We start from the raw sequence: 7,208 nt of genomic DNA on the forward strand, positions 1-7,208 counted from the left end.
GAGTAAAATTCCCATTCATTTCTTAGGTTTTTCTCATTTTCTGCTATGTGTGGCTCTCCTAGGTTTTGTGTGCTAAGGAACATGTTAAGAAAACAGGCCTTGCTCACGTACTCTCCAGGAAGAGGTAGCACCATCCTTGTCTATCCATTTGGATTCCAGGATAGTATTTACAAAGTGCAGTTCTTCTACTCCTCCTCAAGGGGGACTTTACTCAAATACATGAAAGCCAAAGTATTTATTAGGAAGGAATACCTAAAAAGCAATAGTCACGAAGTATTAGTTATGAAGAACTGAAATGGAGTTTTATGAAGCAAACTACATAAGCTTGTCCAAGCATGGGCAAAATCTCCCAAAGCCTTTCACAGTGCCTGGTTCATAGTCAGGACTCAGCAACATTTGCTGAATGAATAATAAATGTATTTGCTCCAACCATGGGTTTAACGTAGAGAAAGGGGTTACATTTGGCAAATCCCAGATTCCATAACATCTGAAACCTTTATAACTTTACAAAACATATTTCAGGTTTTCTGATATGTATATATATATAGATAGATAGATATAGATATAGATATAGATATATAAATATAATCTTCAAGGCCAAGTAATCCAATCTGATCATCTCATCAAAAGATTAGAGGGGACAAATGTAAAAATGCCTGGCAAACGGTAGGTGTTTACTAAATTATGACTATTTCAATATTACAAACATATATATATATAAATAGACACATAACTACAAATAATATGTACACATCAAGCCAATGTGTGTTGTGTCAGCCACCAGTTCATCAAGATGTCGATGAGACTACACCAGGAGTAACAACTTTTCTGTCAGTCCAGGTCCTATTTGGACTTTTCCTCTGATATTATGCTGCATTTGTGTCGTCCTCCAATCTCCTTCCATATTCTGCCTTATGGAGCAGATGTCTGCCATTCCATGCCATATGATCAGAGAGGCAGTATAGCACAGTATTAATCATGTAAAGTTGGGGACCAGTTTGAATTTTTGCCCTGTCACTTAGTTACATGACTTTGGGCGAGTTCATTAATTTCTCTGGGCTTTATCTTTATCATCTATAAAATGAGGATGTGATAGTACCTCCTTCGTGGTTAAATGAGAATTAAATTCATCAATAAATATAATTGCCTCAGAACCGGGTCTTGCACAAAGTAGCACTCGATAGATGGGATTTTATTTATTCGTCCAACAAAATGTTAAGTCTGCACTCCACGCACTGTTTTTGGATGGGAATAATGAGCAACAAGAGACAGGCACCATCTAGCTCTTGTTGAGCTTACTGCCTAATCAGAGAAACAGACAATAATATCAGTAATCACAACATAGTGTGATGGATGCTGTGATAAGTAGAATGAAAAGAGGAACTCCGGGCATCTTTAGAGGGGTCAAGTCAGGCTTTCTAGAGGACGTAACATCTTAGTGGAGATCTGAAAGAAAATTAGAGGTGAGTCAAATAAAAAGGGAGGATATAGTGTTCCAGGAAAATGTAAAAGGCAGTGGAAAAGCCAACTGGTAAGGGAGAACAATGCACACTTAAGGAATGAGAGAAAATGCAATTTCAAAGAGGCACAAAGTTTAATAGAACATACTAGATATTGGGAATTCCTGGCAAAGTTGGCAAGGGCCACCTCTCAAAGACTTTTTAAATGGACTTTATTCCTCTTTCTGGGGCTATTATGGACAACAAAAGGGAGCTAATAAAAATCATATTTGTACTTTGTCTCTTTTGTTTCAAAAGGGGATAAGACTATGATAAGGAGACCAGTTAGGAAGTTTTCGCAATAATACTGTCAAATAAGTGGGCTGGATAAAGCTGAGCGGTATGATTGAGATAAAGTCAAAGACTTAGTAACTAAGTACATGTTCAGTTTTGGATATATTGAGTTTAAGATAAAGTGACCAGTTTACCCAAACAGTGCTGGCTCTATGCCTATTGACTTAGTGTAATTATTAATCAGGCTCCCTTTTCACTCTCATCTCCCCATAGGTGGGATGAGCACTGGGCTCAATGTAATTAAATTTTAAGGAACAAGAGGACCCTATGTGCTACAGGACACATTTTAGGAAGCATTCTAGGCAAAACTCCTGGGTTTGCATTTTGAAACGTCTTTAAGCCCTCCAAGTGGAGAGGTTGATGTGCATTTGAATGCTACTTTTTATCTTCTGGAACAAGATTGAGGCTAGACATTTCAGAATCATAAGTTCGTAGACAATTATTGTAGCCCTGTGAGTGGTTGAGAAAAAAAGATAGTAGTGAAAAGAGAAACCATGAAGAATAGCAAATTTTCCAAGACAAGCAATAAAGAGGAGCTTTGTACCAGAGTTTGTATACTAACGGCAAACAATCCTCAATCTATATGTGTTATTGCTGAAAGTCCTAAGTACAGAGTTCACGGCAATGCTTTTGCATTGATGTAATTCTGATTCCGCTTACTTTTTCATACGTCTGTGAAAAGACTCAGAAGCAACATGGAACAGTAAACTGAACTTTGGTATTAGAAAGATGCAAAACTAATTCAAATCTAATTGTCTTATGGTCAATTATTAGCTATATGACATTAGGCAAATAATTTAACCTGATTTTTAATTTTTCTCATATATCATGAAAATGATCTATCCCCTGAAGTTTATTTTGATAATAAATGGAATAATATCTTCTAACTGCCTGGTACCTACAGACATTAAAAAATGAAAGTAATTATTATCATTGTTAGCATGATGTTAGTGTTAAATATTAGATATATTCTTCTTCAGAGCAGTTGAGCTATACATGTGGGTTGTGAGAAAATTCCTTCTCTTTCCTCACTGTTTCTGAGATCCTTTTCATTTTTTGTTTGTTGGATTGGGTGGTTGGTTGGTTGAAAATGTTTTCAAATCTCCACTCTCCTTCTCCATCAATGCTTGAAAAAAAGTACCCAACCCTTAAGGTCTATTCAAATAATTATCCATGAATGTATTTCTGATTAGTCCCTAGCTAGAGAAGAGCCCTCTCACCTTTGACAACTTATTAAACCTTTCAGATTTTTTTTTTCATGAAACCTCTTGTTGATGGTATATCATAGTCATTTGTAAGCTATGTAATTATTCCTGGACCATTAACTTCTTAAATTCAAAAACTCATCTTTGTGATTCCTGTGGTCCTAAACAAAACATTTGTCACAAGCATAAATAAATAGAAATAAATAGCTTTATAAATAGAAATTGGATGGTACCACCCCTACCCTCAGATTGTTGTACTCGGGATTTATGCGCTAATTGTCCTCATTCATTCATTGATACAAATGAATGACGCATCTGTCATACTCGTCTCACCACAGAAAATTATTGAAATGTTTATATTTATATTTTCTCAGATATTCAAGACCCAGAGGCACCAAAACAGATCTGAAAAGAGGACAGTACCTAACGTCTTGGGAGAAAGTCAGTGAACCCTGTTGGAAGTTCCAGAGCTTAAAATAAGCCCCATAGAACAGATATAACCCAAATGTCATGAGATGGACATCCTCAAAGTCCTCCAGCCCATAGTCTGTCCCTTAATACTTAAGAAAGGAGAGGGAGAGAGTGAAAGTACATTTAGCCCAATGCTCTTCCTACCTAAGGGGAGAAAACAGAATTACCATGACCACCCCTACCCCCATATTTCCAAGAATTCAGTGATACGGGAGTAAAGACTGCATTTATCCTTGGCATCATTGGTTCTTATTTCCTATTGCTGTTAAATTCTCTTTACCAAATACTCTGTCTTTTCTCCTTTACATGCTGTTTCCTCCATGCCCTAAACCCCAGGTCAGATAGCCCCCAATCACTTTTTCAAAAAAAAAAAAAAAAAAAAAAAAAACCCACCACAAGTTTGTATCAAGGAACTAGATATAAAACATAAAAAGATCTTTTCCACTCGTGTCAACACCACCTGACTCTCTTCTTGTACAGCCCTGACCGACCTCCTTCTTGCTTGCTCTCTCGCCCTCTTCTTTCTTAATATCTTCCCATCCAGCCCCAGTTTCTATATTCCCCTCTTATTACTGTTTTTAGGCAGAACAAACTATCACTCCCTTTGTTTAATTTGTGCCTATCTATCTGAATCATGCTCTAGAGTACGAGACTTCACCTTTCCCATTTGCTGCCCCCCAAAAGTTATTTTACTTATAAATAAAAAAGTATTTGCTTAAAAAAGAAGACTGTTTCCCTTTATCAAAGGGATCTTGTCCCTGGTTTGTAAAGGGAAAAAAACACATTTTTTTCTCCCTCCCACGCAGAAACAAACTCAAAGGAGTCAGTCAGATTAGGCAACCGATCTTGCCTCCTAAACTTAAAAGGATAGAATTGCCTCAAGTTCAGCAAGGTGAATTAAGACATCAATACGGGTCTTGCAGAGATAGAGCAAAGTAAGTCAAGGGCCAACTGAAAATACATTTTACAAAAATCTATGTTCCATTAACAGCATTTCTTCTTCTGTATGTTGGTTGCCTATGCTAGGCTGGGCATAGCTCCTTAAAACAGCTGAACTGCTCCACATGCTCAAATAGACTGTCAACTACTTGAGAGAAACACACTTTTAAAGTATCTCCTAGAACAACAACTTGGACAGAAAATAACACTTCTAAATCTTCATTTTGTAATGACTTTTTCATATGGACTCCTTCTCTTCCCAGCTTCTATAGCAATGACAGGGTATGAGAAACAACAAAGGGGGTCCATGGCCATCTGCCATCATCAGCATCATTGCTGAATATGAATACTCCCTTTTCTTAATGTCTTAGTCCATTAGATCATTTGTGATGCCATAACAAAGCACTTGAAACTGGGTAAGTTGGAAACAACAGAAATGTATTTCTCACAGTTCCAGAGACCAGGAAGTCTAAGATTCAGGCACCAATAGGTTCTGTGCCTGGTGAGGACTATTTCTCATCTAGATGTCCCCACAAGGCACAGAAGGAAGGGAATGCCAAAAGGGCACTAGGGCACCCCTTCAGCTTCTTTCATAAAAGCATTAATCCAACCATGAGGGTGGATGGTTGAGTGATGGCTCGTTGTTATAGAAGTTTCAGAAAAAAATCCCTTACTTGGTCAAGAGATTTCACTGTCTGCTATGGACTAGATGCTTGTGTCTCTCACTTCCCCTTACCAAATTCATATGTTGAAGTCCTAACCCCCAATGTGATGATACTTGGAGATGGAGTCATTAGGAGGTAATTAGGTTCGATGAGATCATGAAGGCAGGAGCCTCATGATGAGATTGCTACCCCTATAATGTCAAAGAGCTTGCTTGCTTTCTCTGCTATATGAGGACATAGCAAGAAGGCGGTCAACTATAGGCCTGGAATAGAGTCTTCACCAGAAACTAAACTTTGCCAGAATCTTGATGATAAACTTTCCAGCCTCCAGAACTATGAGAAAATAAATGATGTTGGTTAAGTCACCCAGGCTATGGTATTTTGTTTTGACAGCTTGAGAAGACTAAGACAGACAAACACACACACACACACACACACACACACACACACACACACAGAGACAGAGAGAGAGAGAACTGTCAATATATATTCTTATGATAGAAAATACATAGAATAAAAACTAGAATTATTATTTATTATTCTTAAGCAAGTCATGCCACTTCCCAGAAGATAGACTATCTATTTCTAAACAAGCTCTGTTTTATTTAGAGAAATGCTCTTATTTTTGATGTTCCTAAAAAAGAATAAGAACATATGTGCTCTCTTGTATTCTGTGGGATGTAAGAAATTTGTGAGTGGATTTTACTGTGGCCTCACAATTTCTGTCATTAGAAAAAGTCAGAAGCTAGGTCAGAAGCTTCTGGTCATCTTTGCATTGACTTCCTGGTCATCTTTGCATTGAGTCAGTATTGTCCAAACAAGGCATCTGTTGTCTGCCCCATCACAAAGTTAGGTAGGCCAGCTGTATCATCCAAGACTGTCCTGAGTATAGAAGAGCCAATCCTTCAGGCAATGGAAAGAATAAGTAGAGCTAGTATTTGTGTGTTGTTTGTGGTGGTCTACAATTTTTTTTTCTATTACAGTTTTTAAAACCAAGAGATCATCTTTCCTATAGTGCAAAGCATCCTTATTTTGGCACATATTTTTCATGGCAGCCATTGGAGCTGACCTCTGTGCTCTCTTCCTTTGTAGCCTCTGCTCTAATGCCCCAGTGCCAAGCCCAAAGACATGGGCTAACCTCACTGGAAGCTTGGGAGCATGTGTATGCCTTGCAGGTGTCCTCTTCCATCACTTGAAGATATTTGTGATTCCTAATACTCAACTGGATGGCTCTTCAAGTCACCAACCAAATTACTCCACCTAAGGTAGATGAGGACCTCTCCCCACACAAACAGGATGGACTCCCTCTGTTTGGTATTTACAACATCACTTATTTCAATTCTGATTTCAAATAGCTCCTTATTTCAATTCTTCCCTTGAGACTCTTAGCTGGGGTTTTAAGAAACCAGTCTCCAGAGCACATATATCAATTGACCGAATGAATAAAGATTTTTGCAACAAAAAGAACTGAGTGCGACCTGAGTGGAGATAGTAAATATGGAAAAGTAATTTGTTCATTTGTATGCAGTATTTTTCAGATATTGTCCAAGTAACTGCTTCACACTCTAGTGTTGAAGACATTACACAGCATACACATGAATTAAGTAAAATGGGCAAATGACTATTACTCTCCCTGTATATCAACCATCACACATAACATTTTATTAACATAAAATATTTCATTGGTAAGAAGATTCTACCTTTCCCAAATGATAAATCTCAAAATGTCAAAGTTCTTTTTTGGTGCCACCTATGTATTCACGTATTTATTCGTCAGTTACTCACAGGAGAGAGATAATTTGGATAATTCTAAACCAATTAAAGTGATACAAAAGCGACACCACCATATGAGACATTGGTAAGTCTGCCACTTTTGGACGTGCAGTTCTTGATGCTTCATAATTTGGAGAAATTTTTGTTATTCACATTTTAAATAAAATTTAAAAATAAAATGAATCATGGTTATTTTCTTAAAGTGCAAATGTTCATGATTCAAATATTTATAAAATTCTATATACTATATATGCTATTTTGGAAGTTCAGGAAATTATTGTAAGTCAGGATTCTGTGATTTGTAGCTTAGAATATTTAAAGCCCATGGTATAAATTAATTTATTCATCTAATTTAATTGCAT

Source organism: Macaca fascicularis, chromosome 5 (assembly GCF_037993035.2).
Source record: "Macaca fascicularis isolate 582-1 chromosome 5, T2T-MFA8v1.1".
Taxonomy (NCBI): Eukaryota; Metazoa; Chordata; class Mammalia; order Primates; family Cercopithecidae; genus Macaca; species Macaca fascicularis.